The sequence below is a fragment of the Canis lupus genome, chromosome 23 (genome assembly GCF_003254725.2).
Source record: "Canis lupus dingo isolate Sandy chromosome 23, ASM325472v2, whole genome shotgun sequence".
Lineage (NCBI taxonomy): Eukaryota > Metazoa > Chordata > Mammalia > Carnivora > Canidae > Canis > Canis lupus.
Window position 1 is genome coordinate 9503708 of NC_064265.1, and position 15992 is coordinate 9519699.

The 15992-nt window shown below is 37.7% G+C and overlaps 1 protein-coding gene and 1 pseudogene across 8 annotated transcripts in view; both read left to right on the forward strand.

Annotated features, from left to right (window-relative positions):
- LOC112668723 (myosin VIIA and Rab interacting protein) overlaps positions 1-15992 on the forward strand; it is a 368414-nt gene that overhangs the window by 38899 nt on the left and 313523 nt on the right. The gene's annotated exons all lie outside the window — the stretch shown is intronic.
- On the forward strand, positions 50-1431 carry LOC112668724 (malate dehydrogenase, mitochondrial-like; annotated as a pseudogene).

The following is a 15992-nucleotide window of genomic DNA, read 5'->3' on the forward strand; positions in this document are numbered from 1 at the left end:
TCGGCTCCCTGCCGGCTCCAACCAACATGCTCTGCACCCTCGCCCGCCGCAGCTTCAGCACCTCGGCCCAGAACAATGCTAAAGTAGCTGTGCTTGGGGCTTCTGGAGGAATTGGGCAGCCCCTTGTGCTGCTTCTGAAGAACAGCCCCTTAGGGAGCCGCCTGACCCTCTGGATATTGCTCATACACCCCGAGTGGCCGCAGATCTGAGCCACATCGAGACCAGAGCAACCGTGAAAGGCCACCTCGGACCTGCGCAGCTGACGGATTGCCTCAAAGGCTGCGATGCGGTGGTTATTCCAGCCGGAGTCCCAAGAAAACCAGGCATGACACGGGATGACCTGCTCAGCACCAAGGCCTCAATTGTGGCCACCCTGACTGCTGCCTGTGCCCAGCATTGCCCCGAGGCCATGATCTGTGTCATTTCAAATCCGGTCAACTCCACCATCCCAATTGCAACGGAGGTTTTCAAGAAACACAGAGCTTACGACCCCAATATAATCTTCGGGGTGACGACCCTGGACATTTCAGGGCCAACACTTTCATTGCAGAACTAAAGGGTTTGGATCCCGCGCGAGTCAATGTTCCTGTCATTGGTGGTCATGCCGGGAAGACCATCATCCCCCTGATCTCTCAGTGCACCCCCAAGGTGGACCTTCCCCAGGACCTGCTGACAGCCATGACTGGGCGGCTTCAGGAGGCTGGCACGGAGGTGGTGAAGGCCAAAGCTGGAGCAGGCTCTGCCACCCTGTCCATGGCATACGCTGGAGCTCGGTTTGTCTTCTCCCTTGTGGATGCAATGAATGGGAAGGAAGGAGTTGTCGAATGTTCCAGGAAGCAGACTGTGCCTATTTCTCCACACCATTACTGCTGGGGAAAAAGGACATCGAGAAGAATCTAGGCATTGGCAAGATCTCGCCTTTTGAAGAGAAGATGATAGCAGAAGCCATCCCCGAGCTGAAGGCCTCCATCAAAAAAGGGAGAGGAGTTTGTGAAGAACATGAAATGAAAGGGCAGCCAGCTAGCAGTCCGTTTCCCTAACTTATGAGGGCATCATGTCCCTGCAAAGCCATCTCGTGCCCTCATGTTTCCGTTGCGTTAACCACCAGTGTCATGTTAACGTCACTGCCCCTTCCAATCGCAAGTCCGTCAATGTGTGCATCAATAAAAGCAGGCTTCCATTTTCTTAAAAAAAAAAAAAAAAAAAAAAAGAACTTAAAAGATTCATGGAAACTAATGAAAATGAAGATACAACCATTCAAAATCTTTGGGATACAGAAAAAGCAGTCCTAAGAGGGAAATACACCGCAATACAAGCATCCCTCAAAAAATTGGAAAAAACTCAAATACAGCAGCTAACCTTGCACCTAAAGGAACTGGAGAAAGAACAAAATAAAACCTACACCCAGCAGAAGAAGAGAGTTAATAAAGATTCGAGCAGAACTCAATGAAATAGAGACCAGAAGAACTGTAGAACAGATCAACAAAACCAGGAGTTGGTTCTTTGAAAGAGTTAATAAGATAGATAAACCATTAGCCAACTTTATTAAAAACAAAATAGAAAAGACTCTAATTAATAAAATCACGAAAAAGGAGAGATCACCACCAATTCCAAGGAAATACAAACGATTTAAAAAACATTATGAGCAGCTATACACCAATAAATTAGACAACTAGAAGAAATGGATGCATTTTTGGAAAACCACAAACTACCAAAACTGGAGCAGGAAGAAGTAGAAAACCTGAACAGGCCAATACCCAGGAAGAAATTGAAGCAGTCACCAAAAACCTCCCGAGACACAAAAGTCCAGGGCCAGATGGCTTTCCGGGGGAATTTTATCAAACGTTTAAAGAAGAAACAATACCTATTCTACTAAAGCTGTTCCAAAAGATAGAAAGAGATGGAATACTTCCAAACTCATTCTATGAGGCCAGCATCACCTTGATTCCAAAACCAAAGACCCCACCAAAAATGAGAATTATAAACCAATATCCCTGATGAACACAGATGCAAAAATTCTCATCAAGATACAAGCCAATAGGATCCAACAGTACATTAAGAAGATTATTCACCATGACCAAGTGGGATTTATCCCTGGGATGCAAGGCTGGCTCAACACTTGTAAAGCAATCAACATGATAGATCATATCAACAAGAGAAAAAACAAGAACCAGATGATCCTCTCAATAGATGCAGAGAAAGGATTTGACAAAATACAGCATTCCTGATCAAGACTCTTCAGAGTGTAGGGATAGAGGGAACATTCCTTGGCATCTTAAAAGCCATCAACAAAAAGCCCACAGCAAATGTCATTCTCAGTGGGGAAGCACTGGGAGCCTTTCCCCTAAGATCAGGAACACGACAGGGATGTCCACTCTCACCACTGCTATTCAACATAGTACTAGAAGTCTTAGCCTCAGCAATCAGGCAACAAAAAGAAATAAAAGGCATTCAAATTGGCAAAGAAGAAGTCAAACTTTCCCTCTTCGTAGGTGACATGATACTGTATGTAGAAAACCCAAAAGGCTCCACCCCAAGATTGCTAGAACTCACACAGCAGTTCGGCAGTGTGGCAGGATAAAAAACCAATGCCCAGAAATCAGTGGCATTTCTATACACTAACAATGAAACTGAAGAAAGGGAAATTAAGGAGTCAATTCCAGGGATCCCTGGGTGGCGCAGCGGTTTGGCACCTGCCTTTGGCCCAGGGCGCGATCCTGGAGACCCAGGATCGAGTCCCACGTCAGGCTCCCGGTGCATGGAGCCTGCTTCTCCCTCTGCCTGTGTCTCTGCCTCTCTCTCTCTCTCTGTATGACTATCATAAATAAATAATAAAAAAATTTTTTTAAAAAAGGAGTCAATTCCATTTACAATTGCACCCAAAAGCATAAGATACCTAGGAATAAACCTAACCAAAGAGGTAAAAGATCTATACCCTAAAAAGTATAGAACACTTCTGAAAGAAATTGAGGAAGACACAAAGAGATGGAAAAATATTCCATGCTCATGGATTGGAAGAATTAATATTGTGAAAATGTTACTGCCGCCCAGGGCAATTTACACATTTAATGCAATCCCTGTCAAAATACCATGGACTTTCTTCAGAGAATTGAAACAAATAATCTTAAGACTTGTATGGAATCAGAAAAGACCCCCAAAAAGCCAGAGGAATATTGAAAAAGAAAACCATAGCTAGGGGCATTACAATGCTGGATTTCAGGTTGTACTACAAAGCTATTATCATCAAGACGGTGTGGTAGTGGCACAAAAACAGACACATAGATCAGTGGAACAGAATAGAGAACCCAGAAATGGGACCTCAACTCTATGGTCAACTAATATTCAACAAAGCAGGAAAGAATATCCACTGGAAAAAGGACAGTCTCTTCAATAAATGGTTCTGGGAAATTGGACATCCACATGCAGAAGAATGAAACTAGACCACTCTCTTTCACCATACACAAAGATAAACTCAAAATGGATGAAATATCTAAATGCAAGACAAGAATCCATCAAAATCCTAGAGGAAAACACAGGCAACACCCTTTTTGAACTTGGCCACGGCAACTTCTTGCAAGATACATCTATGAAGGCAAGGGAAACAAAAGCAAAAATGAATATTGGGACTTAATCAAGATAAAAAGCTTCTGCACAGCAAAAGAAACAGTCAACAAAACTAAGAGACAACCTACAGAATGGGAGAAGATATTGGCAAATGACCTATCAGATAAAGGGCTAGTATCCAAGATCTATAAAGAACTTATTAAACTCAACAGCAAAGAAACAAACAATCCAATCATGAAATGGGTAAAAGACATGAACAGAAATTTCACAGGGGATGACATAGACATGGCCAACAAGCACATGAGAAAATGCTCCGCATCACTTGCCATCAGGGAAATACAAATCAAAACCACAATGAGATACCACCTCACCCCAGTGAGAATGGTGAAAGTTAACAAGACAGGAAACAACATATGTTGGAGAGGATGTGGATAAAGGGAAACCCTCTTGCACTGTTGATGGGAATGTGAACTGGTGCAGCCACTCTGGAAAACTGTGTGCACGTTCCTCAGAGAGTTAAAAATAGACCTGCCCTATGAGCCAGCAATTGCACTGCTGGGGATTTACCCCAAAGATACAGATGCAGTGAAACGCCGGGACACCTGTACCCCAATGTTTCTAGCAGCAATGTCCACAGTAGCCAAACTGTGGAAGGAGCCTCGGTGTCCAACGAAAGATGAGTGGATAAAGAAGATGTGGTCTATGTATACAATGGAATATTCCTCAGCCATTAGAAACGACAAATACCCACCATTTGCTTCGATGTGGATGGAACTGGAGGGTATTATGCTGAGTGAAATAAGTCAATCGGAGAAGGACAAACAGTATATGGTCTCATTCATTTGGGGAATATAAAAAAATAGTGAAAGGGAATAAAGGAGAAAGGAGAGAAAATGAGTGGGAAATATCAGTGAGATTCACAGAACATGAGAGACTCCTAACTCTGGGAAATGAACAAGGGGTAGTAGAAGGGGAGGTGAGTGGGGGGTTGGAGTGACTGGGTGACGGGCACTGAGAGGGGCACCTGGCAGCATGAGCACTGGGTGTTATGCTATATGTTGGCAAATCGAACTCCAATGAAAAAATATACAAAAAAAATAAAGCAGCCGTTATAAAAGTGCTTCAGTAAATAATTACAAATCCACCTGAAACAAATGAAAAATAGGAAATTACAATAATGAGAGTTATAAAAAGGAACCAAAAAGAAATTATAGAACTGAAAAATATAACAATGGAAAGAAAAAATACTTGCTGGATGAACAAAAAACTGTAGTGAAGATGACAGAGGATCAGTGAACAAGAAGAGTACAGATCAAAAGAATTTGCCCAAACTGAAAAACAGAGAAAACAGACCATGAAAATGAGCAGAGCCTCAAGGATCTATGGGACAATAACGCAAGACCAACACATTTAGGGGTAAGGGCAAGAGAGAGAAGGATATGTTCTGATAAGTAACTCAGTGGTGTGGTTGATTCATAGAGATCCAGAAGGAAGGTCAAAGTCAAGCCCAGAGAGAGAGCAGGTTAGAATGAGGTCTTCAAGGGTGGTAAGCAAAGCTTACCTTGGTGGTAAAGCAAAGCCCTCTCAAAGTTATCCCCAAAGCTATAGGGAATGATGAAAGGATTTTTATGCATGGAGGTAACTTGATCAGCTTATCCCTTTTTTTAAAAAAAAGATTTAACTTATTTATTCATGAGAGACAGAGAGAGAGAGAGAAAAAGAGAGAGAGAGAGAGAGAGAGGCACAGACAGGCAGAGGGAGAAGCAGGCTCCATTCCATGCAGGGAGCCTGATGTGGGACTCAATCCTGGGTCTCCAGGACCACACCCTGGGCTGAAGGCAGCGCTAAACCCCTGAGCCACCCGGGCTGCCCAGCTTATCTCTTTTAAAACATTATGTTTGTGTGTGTGTGTGTCTGTGTGTGTATAAAATTTAAATTTAATTTTAAAAATTTATTAAAAATAAATTAATTTGTACTATACTATTTTTATATTATACTTATATATAATAATATGTTTATATACAATCTATTTTGTTATATTATTAGTTATATTAAATATGATATATTTAAAGTATATTTTGTTTATGAAATAAATTAAGATTAAATATTTACATTTAAAATATTGAATACACAATACATTTAAATCATTCAAAATTTCAAAAGCATTGAAAGTATGCTTCACACCACTGACCATAGTAGTTGCCCTTTTCTTTAGGTAACTCATGCCACTGGGTTTTTCCTATGAATTTTTCTTGAGTGATTTATGCACATACAAGTAAGTATGTGTACACGTATATACATTAGAAACTTATATTTTATTCCTCTCTTTTTATACAAATAATGGCATAGTATACCTACTGTTTTGCACCTTGCTGTTTGTACATATCATTGTGCAACCTTTACTTAACCCTATATTTGAAGAATTCCATAACAGTTCATAAAGTTTCTTCATTTTTCCCTACCAGATGCATGGTTTTCCATTGTATGGCTATCCCATCATTATTTTTCACTTGGTTCTCTAACGATCTTTCTAAATATGTCATTTTTGCATAAATATATGTGTGTTACCTCTGTAGGATAAATTCTTAGAGGTGGAATTCCTGAATGAAAGGATATCTGTCTACTTCCCTATAATATTGATAAGTATTGGCAAGTTGCCATCCATAGAGATGGTACACTTATGATCCTAACAGCAATGTATGAGAGTGCCCATTTCCTCACAGCCTTACCAACATCCTGTGATTACTAAGCTTTTGAATCTTTGCAAATCTGATAGGTGAAAAAAAAGTCTTTCAATTTGTATTTGTCTTTTTATGTGTTTGATAGGTTTATGAGCCATTTATAGTTCTTTCTGGGCATTCTGTTTCTTCTGATTTTTATTACTCTCCTTGTCCATTTTTCTGTTAGGTTTTTGCTCTTTTTTCTTATGCACTTGTCAAAGTTTTTGTATTGAGGGAAATTATCTTTTTGTCTTTGATGTAGGTTGCCATTTTTTTTCATTTTTGTCACCTAACTCTGCTCATAATGTTTTGGTTCTTTGTTATGCAGATATTTCAAATTTTATATTGAATTTATCCATTATTTTCAATGGTTTCTGAATTTTGTGTCATATTGAGGAATGCTTTTCTCACTCAGAGATTATGAAAAAATTTTGTTTCATTTTCTTTTGTTACCTTTATGATTTTATTTTATTTTTTTACCTTTAGGTTAGTTATGCATTTTGGAATTATTCTGTTGGTGTATGAAGTATGTTTATGTTACTCATTATTTTTGTAGCTTAAAAAAATTTAAAAGTCTAAGGGCATCTGGGTGGTTCAGTTGGTTAAGTGTCTGATTCTTCATTTTGGCTCAGGTCATGATCTCAGGGTGGTGAGATTGAGCCCTGTATCAGGCTCTGTGCTCAGCAGGGAGTCTGCTTGAGATTCTGTCTCCCTCTGCCCCTTCCCTTTCTCTCTCTCCCCTCTAAGAAGACTTTTTTTTTTTTTTTAATTTAAAAGATCAGTTTTCCTTGGGACCCAATATAGTCTCAAAATTTTCAGGAATTGCTTATGTATTTGTTCCAGTATTTTCATTTCCTTTCTTTAGGGTCTCTTCTTTTTCCCTCCATATCTGCAGTATTCTCCACAATCTGTCTTACTATTTCACTTTGGTCCCCTTCCTCATATCTTTCCCCCACTTTATTCCACTAGTTTCTCAGCTACCTGGTATGCCTTCTTGGCATAATTTCTGCAATGGTTGTTATTTTCCCCCGCCTATTTCCAAAGCCCTGTCAATTCACATTTTGTCATTTTGTGTTACTTTGATATTTTTCCTATTTCTTCATTCATAGGTGTGATTTGATCATTAAGTTTTTAATATCTTAAAAGTATTTGGTCACTCCATTGCTTTATCACATATCTTACAGTGAGAGATTTACTTGCTTACTTGCCTTTCTTGCTCATTTATTTTATCTTCTAGTGTTTTTATATCATTTGAGTTTTTTTCTTTTTCATTATTCACCATCCAAAGGAGTTTAATTTTTCCAACTTAATTTCCTTTATTTTAGATGCCTTTCCATTTACATTTGGTATCTGTAGTTTTAATTGTCTCTTGGCTTAGCTGAAATGAAATTTACATTTTGTTTCTCATTTTCCTTATTGCTTTTTGAATTATTTCCAGAATGAGAAGGGGGAAATGTTGACTTTCACACAACAGATTCAGACTAGAAGTCAGCCTAGATATTGTTTAAGCTGCAAAAAGGCCAATAATACATCTTCACTGTAAAAGCCATTTGGTGGCATTTTCAGGTGGGATTGTAGCAGGCCACCAAGATCAACATATCCTAGCTGAATGTTAATAGCATCCTGCCATCCCTGGTCCAACCAGTTGTGGCCTAGTGTTGTAATTGAGTCTGCTCTAGGCCATTCCTGTCTATAGGTAAATGATGAGTCTCAGAGAAGCAGGCTGTCTAGTAGGGATAGCAATCTTGAAGCTGAAGTAATGAAGGTCAGTGAGTTCTATAGTCTAAGTACCACCTCCTTCAAAGAATAGACACAATGAAAGGTACATCTCATATGTGTGTTGTTTTCTTTCTTCCCAGGTGGAAGTTTTTTTTTTTCTTTTTTCCCTGATAGCAAGTGCCTTAAATGAGAGTCCTAACACTTAGATTTTTTTTGGAGGAATAAGAAATTTCTTTTCAGTTCTAGTCAACATCTAGTCATGGCTGAAGAGGGAAGCTCCAGCAGTACTTACTTTTTATCACCTTTAGGACTTTGGACTTTGCAAGTTAATCTTTTTACTTTTCTATTAGGTTCATGATATCACACACATACATAAACACACAGACTGTGGGTTTATAAAATCTCGTTCAACCATTTGTCCTTGATCTTTCTGTTCTAAGTATCTTTCTAGAATGTCACTTGTGTAAACACTGACCTTTTATGATGAACTTTCCATTATGTATGTACTTAATATCTTTGGAGTTCCTTTTTTTTCTTTTCATTTGTAAGGTATGTACTGACCATTTTCCTGTAGAAGTGTCAGTGTCCTTCCTCATGTTTGTTATTCTAGCCAGGAATAATATAGACAATTCTACCTTTTTTGAGGTCTTCTTTTTTTTTTTTTTTTTTTTTTGAGGTCTTCTAACTTTAAAGTTATGAGTCATTTATCGCTGTAGAGAACTTTGAAAATATAAAAATCACTCATGAACAACTGCTGTCAGGCTTCTACCACTTTGTTATAACCTACCTTCTGGTTTGCTTCCAGGGTGGCTGATGCAAGTCACTTTTTCTCTAATGCTGGCAATAAAACACCTCTCCCATAATGTCTTGTGAAAGTTGGGGAAATGCATGTGAACACACTGCTATTTGTGTCACATGGTAAACCTTCAAATGGAGGCTGAGTATGATGAGAGTTTGTTTTGGTTCTTTTCTAAGCTGCTGTAATTAAATTTGACCAAGCACAGAATTAAAACACAGTTCAGTCTTGAATGGGTTGCATGGTTTCATAAGTAAGACCCCAACTCTTTTATAGGTGGGTTTTCTGTTCTCCAAGTTTTGATAATTATACTGTTTATATATGGCCTCAGGCTGAACTTTTAATTTTTTGGCCTATTGAGATTGAAAGGGTTTACCCATTTTTGTAATGAACACTGAATTTTCTAATTATCCTTTGCTCATCATCAGGTTTTTGAAAGTTTTCCAAGTCTCAAGATATAATGCTTTGATTCTTAGAAAATAATAGGAAACTGAATTGATATTAGTTATTTATCAGCTGAAGTTAATAGAGTATCTATCAGGCATTATTTCATGACCTTGACAAAAAATGGGATTTTTTTTTTTTTTTTTTTTTTAGTGATTGGTATTTTTTAAATTTTTTTTTAAAGATTTTATTTATTCAAGAGATACACAGAGAGAGAGGGAGACAGAGAGGCAGAGACACAGGCAGAGGGAGAAGCAGGCTCCATGCAGGGAGCCTGACGTGGGACTCAGTCCCGGGTCTCCAGGATCAAGCCCTGAGCTGAAGACGGCACTAAACCGCTGAACCACCCAGGCTGCCCTAGTGATTGGTATTGTATCTCTTCTTGTTTTAGGGTCTTTGCAGCTATAAACTGATGTGAAATAAAATATAATTGAGTAGTGAACAGTTTTCAGGCTGTCCCCTCGAATATGATAATATCAGGCTTCTCCTTTGACATTTTAGTTATTGTGATCCTCTTGTAATGTCAAGACCATTTATTATATTATAAACTTGAGCTACTCTTGTAAAGTTATTACTGGCTTTTATTAGTGTTCAAAATAACATTTATTTTTCATCAAGAAAGTAATCCATGTTCATTGTGGGAAAATTGGAAAACATGAAAAAAACATTAAAAAATAACTAAAATTTATAAGAAATCCAATAACCCGGAAATAATAACAACTGTGAACATTTGGCATATGATTTATTATTCTATTCTTTTTAATGGAATTCACACACTCTTTTTTTTAGAATAACAGAACGAGATCACTTAATATTGTTCTTCAGTCTGTAATGTTTCATTCATAAATATGTTGTGAATATTTTTCCATGTCAGTAATATATCATATTTTAAAAATATGTCATTTTTATAGCATGTTAGTATCCTAGCAGAGATATATCATAGCAAATTTAACCAGTGGTCTAACATTAAATATTTCTTTTTCTTTTTTTTTTTATTAAAGATTTTATTTATTTATTCATGAGAGACACAGAGAGAGAGAGAGAGGCAGAGACATAGGCAGAGGGAGAAGCAGGCTCCATGCAGGGAGCCTGATGTGGGACTTGATCCCGGGACTCCAGGATCATGCCCTGGGCTGAAGGCAGGCGCTAAACCACTGAGCCACCCAGGGATCCAACATTAAATATTTCTGTTGCTTAAACAAATTTTCTATTGTAAATAGCATTGAGGAGACTATCCTCGTACATATGCTTAATGGGCATTTGTTTAATTTTTCAAACTGTTTATTGTAGAAGGGAAAAAACACCCAAAAGTACATTTTTTAAAAATTGCATTTATGAAATTTTACCACTCAGAGGTAACTATTGGTAATATTTCTTGTGATTATCTTTCAGTGTATTTGCAGTTTATCTAATTACATAGGATTTTACTATTCATACTATATTTTTTGCTTTTTATTGAACCATGTCATACATAAATCAAAAGTGTATACTTCAGTGGATTTTCACAAATTGAGTACATCTATATAACTAGCACCCAGATCAGGAAACAATGTTACCAGTTCCTCAGCTTTACTCTTTTTCGTCACTGTTTTCCTGCTCAGTGACGAAGACTCTCCTGCTTCTAACACTGTAGAATAGTTTTGCCTGATTTTGAACTTTGTATAATTGGATTCATCACTATTTTCTCTCTGTGTCTATCTTATTTTGCTCAGAAGAATATTCATGAGATTCATTCATACTGTCATATGTATTTGTAGTTTACTTGTGCTTATTGCTATGTAGTATTCTACTGGTGAATATACCATAATTTAGTCTTCTATTGAAGGGTATTTGCACAACTCCCAGTTTGGGTGTATAATTATTAATTATACACCAAATGCTTTTTCATCTCAGCAATACATTTTCCATTTTACTCTTCATTTCTTTTTAATAACTTTAGTTTCTTTAACTCACTAACAAATGACCTTAGAAACCTCATAGAGGGGATCCCTGGGTGGCGCAGCGGTTTGGCGCCTGTCTTTGGCCCAGGGCGCGATCCTGGAGACCCGGGATCGAATCCCACGTCGGGCTCCCGGTGCATGGAGCCTGCTTCTCCCTCTGCCTGTGTCTCTGCCTCTCTCTCTTTCTCTCTCTGTGACTATCATAAATAAAAAAATAAAAAAAAAAAAAGAAACCTCATAGACCTGATGTGATTTGTCAACTATCCCAAACATTTATAGACCAATCTATCTGACTTAGATGACCCATGAAGAAATAAATAGATACATACATGCATACATACATACACAAACACACAGACACAGAGGATCTTTCTTGGGCCTTTCTTTCCTGACCTGCCCTGAGCTGGTGATCTACCAGCTGATCTCATGTGAGTGACACACCTTAAAACCTAGTATTGCAAATCACCTCTCATTATTGTTCCTTCTCCTAATTGTCTGGCTAACACTATCCATTTATGTCTCCAGGTGAACTTTGAAACCTTTTTATCAAGTTAGGAATAAAAATTCACATGAATTTTTTATTGACCATTTTTTTTAATGAATCTGTTAATTTGGGGGAAAATCTGCCATCTTTATAGTATTAGGTATTCTCGTAAAGGAATTGAGAATAGGTAGAAGCTTATGAAAACTTGATAACAAAAACAACACCCAACATTTTACTGCATAAAACAAGCAAGTTCACATAGCAAAACACAAGATGAATACAATTAAAAGGCAAGGGACAATCTGGGGACAACAGGATGGATGACTATTTTAATATGTTAAGTGTCCTTTAAAAAATACTAAGAAATATATAAAATTCTCTAAAATATAAAATTGCAAAGTTCATAAGAAAAGGCAATTCCACAAGTATCAAGGTTCAAAACACAGTGTAATGAAACATTCCAAATAACTAGTGACCAAAGCATTACCAATTATAATAACTTTCCATTTTCATTTAATAAGAGTTGAGGAACACAGGCACTCATATATCCTAGTAGGAGGAAGACAAGAGTAAACATTTTCATGGCAATCTGGCAGTAATTATCAAATGTGCCTAAACATTGACCCAGCCATTCAATCTAAGAATTTTCTTCAAGGATGTGCAAGTAAATATGTATAAAGGTGTTAGTGTTATTTATGGTAGAAAAACATTGGAAATAAACAGAAAGTATGCAAGTATGATTGCTTAAGTTGTGGTACAGCCACACAATGGAATATTTTGTACCCATAGAAATGTATTAAAGGAAAGAATTTTGTGACCTTTTAAGGGAAGGAATCAAATGAAATATACAGCATGCAGTTCACCAAAAGTATGTGATAATACAATATCGTATTCTCTCTGCTGCCATCTTAGTTAGGTATAAACCCAAGAGATCAAGGAGGGAAAGCACTGTTCTAGAAGCCAGGACTTTCTGAACCAGCTTTGTGTCATGGGGAAACCACTTCCTTCTCCTGTGCTTACCCTCTCTCATCTATAAATGAAGGCTCCATACCTATGTGATCTGTGATTCCTGGACGTGAGGCTTCTCTAGCCCTGAGATGCTATCTCTGTTGTACAGGAAATCTAATCATGTTTACTGTAGAAAAGGAAGATGCTTTCCTCATTTCCCCAAAGGGTTTTCTCATTGTTCTCTGCCTTGTTCATTTATAGCTACTTTATTTATATCTTTACAGAAACCATTTATCCCTTTTGAGTCCTGATCATTATTTTTAGGTTTGAGATGATCAAAGCTGCCACTTCTGTCTTTCACTAACTGCACATCTTAGAAGTTCATATATAATTCTCAGAAACCAAAAGCCGGTGAAGTGAAGTGAAGGGGACAGATATATCACCTTGGGAGGAAACTCCAGGGTGCCATTATCACCTTTAATGGGGTATTCTGAAGGAAGGAATCAGTCTGCATTTTCCCTGTGCCCTCTGATCTGTTTCTTCCTGCTCATTGAGGGACTTGAAGATGGCATCTTATGAAGCTTCCCCTTTGCCTTGCAGCCTAAAAGTGGAGCCTTACTTCTAATTTACTTTTGCAGACCAGCAGGTGAACTAGACTGTCTCCCCACCCACCCTGCCCCTACCCCCCAACCCCAACATCACATGAGCAAAGTGGACCACAGATTTACTTTTGACCAATAGCATAAGTGGCGTGAAAAAATATTTTAAAAATAGCTGGGATTCCTGTTGTGATTTGCTGGTTAAATCTTGAAGTTGGTTTGCATCGTACAAGTATGAGGCTTTAAATCATTTAACAGAAGTCTTTTAATGATGGAAACTTGTCCGTTCTCTGTGTTTATTGCCATTATTTGGAAACTAAAAGGGCAGGTCACCTTTGCCTGAATAGCAACCAAGTAACGGGAGTTCCTGTTCTTACCTTTCACATGCTAGGACATGGTAGGGAACTCTGGATTCCAAGTATGAAAACCTGAGGTCCAGAGTTTTCTTCTGTATCTCACAGGAAGGTCTGTGTGTGGAGTAAAGGTATGGACTTTAAACACAGTCAGACCTTAGCTGTCATTCATTATTTATCTTACATTCAGAACATGTAACTATGAGTTTATACTTTCTCATCTGTGAGTAGTAACAGTGGTTGTAGTTCCCTGTAGAATTTTGTGGGTGTGTGTATATATATGCATACACATACATGTATGAAATGCCAAAACATCTGGAACATAGTAAGTGTTCAACCAATAATGTTAGATCCATCAAAATCATTAACAACTTAAAAAGTTTTATTTTTGAAGTATAGTTGACCTACAGTGTTATATTAATTTCAGGTGTACAATGTAGTGATTTGACAGTTCTGTTACATTACTCAGTGCTCACCATGACGAATGTTGTCACCATCTTTCACCACACAGTGTTATTAAAATATTATTGACCACATTCTGCATGCTGTACTTTTCATCTTCTTAACATATTTACCAAAATCATTGTCATCATCTTTATTATACTTCTCAGTATATTCCTTGGACAGTGTTTCAAATATTTGCTATAATTATGATGAAATTAGATTAGTTTTATTTAATGTTAGGTTTACTTTATGCTTATGAAAAATACCTTACAGACAGAAACAACTTGAATCTTTTCATAATAATAATAGTAATAACAATAAGTAATAAAATGTTAATAATAATTATTACTTAATACAATAGTAGTAATAATAAGTAGTACCTTCTTATAAAAGACAGTACTTACTATGTCTTTCCAGTGACAGCTGTGAAGCCTCTGTGTGATATCTGCAAACAAATCTTTTCTCCTTCAGAGGCCCCATCTTGTTCTTTATAGTTTTTGCGTATTTATTCCTAAAAAACACATGCTTTGGCTTTCCAAATTTTTGAACTTTTTATAAAAAAGATTATAACGTGTGCCTGCTGCACATGTATGTACCAATGACATGATTTTCTGTCTCAACATTATGTTTTTAAGATTCACTCATGTTATTGGGTATATCTACAGTGTGTTCTTTTTTACTGCAGTAGAGAACTCTATTATGACACACATATACACCATTTATCCTCCTCTCATTTATGGATATTCAGGGTAGTTTCCAGGTTTTATTTGATTTGTTTGACTTTCTGCATTTTTGAATGTGACTGCTGTTAATGTCTTCTGTTAGGTTGAACGACATGAAATAGGCATTTTTATAAACTGGAATGGTACAGATTTAGAAATTTCATGTGCTCTAACCAAATTCCTATCTCTTGGTGTATATTTGCAAGATTATATTGGAGGAATATACTCAGAGGTGGCAGAAATGCCAGTTCATAAGTAAGGTGCATCATAAACTTTGATACTCCTGTCACAAAGCAATTGCACCAGTTTATATAAACCATATGAAAGCTGCCATTGTCCCAATTCCTGTCAACACTTGATAAAGACTTTTTATTTCAGTGAGTGTGAAATGTGGCTTTGATTTGCAATTCTGCAATTACCGATGAAATTAAGCATCTTTTCATATGTGTATTTGCCATTTCTATGTAAACATGTGCAAGTGGCTTTGGAAGTGGCTAATGGGTGGAGGTGGAAATGTCCTGAGGCACATGCTAGAAAAAGCTGAGGTTGCTTTGAGAAGACTGTTGGTGGAAATATGGATGGTAAAGGTGTATGCTGAGGGCTTGGGAAAAAGAGAGGAGGCTGGAGAGAGAGCTTCTATCATCTGAGAGAATACAGGTATCATTGTGAATAGAAAGGTGGTAAAAATATGAATATTAAAGGTACTTCTGGTGAGGTCTCAGACAGAAATGAGGAACACGTTATTAGAAGTGGAGGAATTGGATCCTTTCTTTATAAAGTAGGAGAGAATTTGGTCAGATTGTGTTCCAGTGTTTTGTGGAAGGTAGAACTTGTAAGTGATAGATTTGGGTATTTAGCTGATGAGATGTCCGTGCAAAGTGTTGAAGCACAACCTGGTCTGTCCTTGCTGCTTATAGTAAAATGCAAGAGCAGAGAGAGAAATTGAAGAAGGATTGTTAAGCAGAAGGATCTAGATCTTAAAGATCTGGAAAGTTCACATTCTATCCATGTTACAAAAAATGAGAAAGTGTGATTGGAGGGAACATCAGGGGTCTGGCTGGACAGGCACACGCTACACAGATTATGAGCGATTTCAACTCAGCCATTTCAGCAGAAACCAGGAATGGAGCTTTGCTTACCCAGGGAAGAGCTGTAGAGGACCCTCTTGCTTGAAGGGTTGGCCTTCTGTGCATTTCATGGGAAACCAATGAAGTTTTTGAGAATTTATTATCAGTGGAAACACTGCCAGTTTAGACTAA